The sequence below is a fragment of the Micromys minutus genome, assembly GCF_963924665.1.
Source record: "Micromys minutus genome assembly, chromosome: 11".
NCBI lineage: Eukaryota > Metazoa > Chordata > Mammalia > Rodentia > Muridae > Micromys > Micromys minutus.
This window is the reverse complement of record NC_137980.1, coordinates 45,756,514-45,760,969: the sequence shown is the minus strand read 5'-3', so window position 1 is coordinate 45,760,969 and position 4,456 is coordinate 45,756,514.

Genomic DNA, 4,456 nt, shown 5'->3' with positions numbered 1-4,456 from the left:
CTGGTTGGAGGGTGGCGGGGACTCTCTTCCCACCCTCGCTGGGCTCCCTCTGCAGTTGGTGCTTCTCTCCCAACTTGAGTTCTGCACCCCTGCCCTCACTGTCTGACTAGGTGTACGGGAGTTGGAGGAGCCCGGGGAAGGGGGTCTAAGCCCTCAGTCCTGGAGTTCATTTGTCTCCAGTTGCCCCAGGGAGGGTGTGACTAAACTGAGGCCTGACTGAGAGAAAGGGCCAGCAGGTATCCTGGCTAGGGCAGCCTGGATCTGCGGCCACCTTGGTTATTGTCTTAGGAAATAGGAGGGCCTAGGTATGGTAGGAATCCTCTATTCAGACCTATGTCCTTTTTGGCATCTCTATGTCCTTTCTCCTCCTACTAAGAAATGACCATGACCTGGGCATTCACATTTACAAATGAAAGGTGCCTCCTCCCTTTCCGCTTGTTGGCTGTGTACCCTTGCTCTCCATTCCTGGTCCAGCCAGGCCTCATGGCTCTTCCCCTGAAGATGCTTAAGTCTCAGAAATATGGGAACTTCCTCCTAGGAACCTCTGGCTGTCTTTTCCCTTAGAGATTCCGAGCCAAGGCCCCTTCCTGAACACCGTCAGTTCAGGATCACTCAGCTTTGACATGGGCAGTCCGACATGAGCAGATGGTTAGAGCCCATGTCAGAACAAGCAGGGCCTAAGTTCCCTGATGCTGTCTCTGCTGGGTGTGGGGCAGATGAAGTCTGGCCTGACAAGCAGTCCAGGCTAGGATGTCAGCCACATTCTCTGACCCGAAGAGTAGCCCCAGAGAGCATGATGGTAGGATCATTTTGTCTGTGGATCTCAGCCAAGGTATTGCACACGAGGGAGAGGCCCCTGCCAGCCCAGCCTGCCAGGGCACACAACCTCTGTGACATCACATTTGCTCCGTCCCTTAAACGTGTCTCATTTTGCTCTTGGGTCTAACAAAGGCCACATACAGTAGAGAGTTGGAAAGGTTCCCTCTCCTGTCTCTGAACACTCTGGCCCTTCTTGCCAGTCTCCGACAGTCTCTCACTGCCAGCTAGGTTCCTGCTGGGGCTCTAGGACTCGGACCTTGCTGTCCACTCAGTTACTGCCAAACTCACTTCCCAGCCTACGTGGGGAGTGTCAGAGCCCAGGAGGAGCCACCCCTCCGATAGGTGGGAGCCAGTGCCCAAGCATCATCTGGTGTTGACGTGGGGCTGCAGGCTGAAGAGCAGGGTCGGCCTGCAGTCCAGTATACTAATAAGTCATGCGGTGTGTGTCCTTCTGTGTGTGTGTGGGGGGGGGGGTGTACACAGGTGTCGGTCACTCAGCAGTATCTTTCAGGTGCAGGTGTGAGGTGCAGTGGTGGGAATAGTAAGGGCCTCTGTTAAACTATGAGGTTTTATTTTTGCCTCAGAAATGGGAAGCCAAAACTCCTGTTGATTTCCTGTTTCAGCACCTTGGGGACCTCCCCTCCCTAGGCCAGACAGCTTCTGGGGAACAGCCAAGTGGCACCCAGCTAGCCTGGCAGAGACTCAGATTTCTTTTCAGCCCTCGGGGGTAACTCTGAGCACAACCTTCCCAGGAGGACACTGGGCAAGGCCAGCCAAGCGGGGAGGGCGGGCTAGGCTGACAGATGTGACATCACTGCCCCTTTCCTGGAAGGAAAGAACCGGCTCTCCAGCCTCGGTTGTCTGGGTTACAGTGGAAACTACCCCCTCCTGGCCTTTAGTCTGCCCTGCCACACACTGAGTCTGAGGCAGCAGATGTTCTGTGTTCTTGACTGATACTAGAGGATCACACAGCTCCCAAGGAAATGGGCTGCTCAGCCTTTGCCATGTGATGGCTGCCTGCGGGAAAGACAGACGGATTAATGGCCTTGGAGAAGAAGATTTGCAGCCTCCCAACTCTAGGCCGCACCCCCTAGATCTTAAGAAGTTAAAAGAAACCTGCCTTCGAACCATCCCCCAACCATCCACCCCACTGGGTCCCCAGATGAGACCATTGCACCTTAACCTGGGAGTGCAGGCAGCAGGTAGCCATTTCTGTCACTTGTACCCTGATCTCGAGCAACGGGAACTACTGACATTTTGTCTGCAACAGGCTTGTCTAGCCTCTGCCCAGCCCTGGACTAGGACAGAGATGAACTTTGTCTAATTTCTAAGAGAATGGTTCAGAGTCTAAAAAATGAAACCTGTTTGTACCTTTATTCACACACACTATGATGGGGTTATGTCTTTTTTACTTGCTCTCTCTCTCTCTCTCTCTCTCTCTCTCTCTCTCTGTGTGTGTGTGTGTGTGTGTGTGTGTGTGTGTGTGTGTGTGTGTGCTCTTGAGCATACATTCTTAAAAATCCTCTGGTTTAAACTAAAGTGACTCTTGAAAGAGGAAACACTACAAAGAAAATATAGTATGATTTGTCTGTGTATTGAAACAAGATAAATAAATAAATGGTTGACCAGTCTGCGGCCAGAGTCTATTTCTCTTTTCGTGGTGAAATGCCCAGAGCACACAGGTGAACATCAGTACTGAGTGTCTGAGGAGACTAATTCCTCCCCTCTGCTGCTTGGTAGAGGTCTTAAGAGCAGTGTTTCTCAGCCTATGGATCGAGGCCCCGATGCTTTCACGGGGTAGCCTGAGACCACTGGAGAGTACAGGTGTTTACATTACGATTCATAACGGGAAAAATTATAAAGTAGCAACAAAAATAATGTTAAGGCTGGAAATCACCACTGCATGAAGGTCACAGCATGAGAAAGGTTGAGAAGCACTGCCCTAGAGAATCGGAATTTTTATACTTTAAAGGATCCAGTTTATAAAAATGCAAGTGTATTGAAAGAAGAAAGCCAAATTGAGACCACTATGGAAGGGATTTCCCACTTAGAAACACCTGCCTGGGAACACAGTAGGCCATCAAGGTGCACAGAGGCGTGAGCCAGATTATACCTCAGGCTGAAAGGGGACCTTGGCACCAGTTTTGCAAGCAGAAGAAATGTAAGTGTGGTGGGGGTCGTGGAAACTTACTCCAAGGCTCCAGAAAGCTGCCAAGGAAGACAGTGTGCTGTAGTCTTTCCAGGAGGCCTCGAGTGGCCATTGTACGAATCAATAAGGGTGGACCCCAAGTTACAGTGAAGACATCAAGATTTTTGATGTGCCAGGACTGTGGGCTCTCGACCACAGAAAGCTGCAGGTTGGAAGTAGAACTAGGCTAAGACAGGTTACCTGTGTCTCTGGCTGCAGAGTTGGAGATGCTGGGGTGCTGAAGGCTAAGGGCCCAAATGGTTCCATCAAGAGCACCAGATGTCAGATGCGGAGCTTAGGAATCTGATTTTAGCTGGGAGTGGGGGCTGGTTTGTAGAGGGCTTGCCTCACACAGAGGATGCCTAAGGTTGTTCCCCAGCACGAATGAACCAGGTCTGGGGGTGTACCTCTACAATCCCAGCACTGGGAAGAGAGACAGAAGGATGAGACGCTGAGGCCATTTTGCTACATAGTGAGTTTGAGGTTAGTTCTCATGAAATGATATCTCTAAGGAAAAAAGATATATAATATATAATAACTACATACCTGCTTGCCTTAAAAGTAATCCAGAGAGAGGTTCTGAGTTCAATTCCCAGAAACCACATGGTGGCTCACAACCATCTGTAATGGGATCTGATGCCCTCTTCTGGTGTGTCTGGAGACAGCAATAGTATAAACATTTTTTTTTTCTTTTTTAGAAAAGTGTAATGAGCTGGGGCTGGAAGGTTACCTCAGTGGTGAAGAACATTCCTGTTCTTGCAGAGGACCCAGGTTCAGTTCCCAGCATGCACCTGGCAGCTTCCAACTGTCTGTAACTCCAGGTCTAGGCGACCTGACACCCTTTTCTCACCCTTCAGGCACCAGGCATGCACTCACTGCACAGATATACGTGCAAGAAAAGCATATAAAATCACTGCATGGCACAGAGAAGTGTGCTCAATAGATATCTGTTGAGTAATTAAATCCACACTTTTATAAAAGTATTAAAAACAGGGCTGGGGAGATGATTCAGTCAATAAAGTGCCTGCCTAGCCAGGCAAAGATCTAAGTTCAGGTTCCCGGAAGCTCACTGGCCAGCTAGTCTAGACTTGAGGACCTAAGACCTCTAGACCAACACAGAATCTTTCTTTGACCACCCACCCCAGATATGCACCCATATATATACAGATAAGCACACACATACATACTTTTTTAAAAATTAAAAACAAGAGCAATAAGAACTGGGGTCTAATAACAACATTTTATATACATAGTCAAGGCCAGAGAATTCAATGGTGCCCTCTGGTTTTAAAATTAGCACGAGGGTTTCCAGTGTTGAAATGTCAACCTGGAGGGCTCAACTTTACGGTGACCAGTCATGCACAGTCCTTGTAACCGGCTCATCAAAATCTTTGATTCCTTTGCTCCACTGCCCTTCCAAACCACGTGACTAAGAATGCCAACCATGGA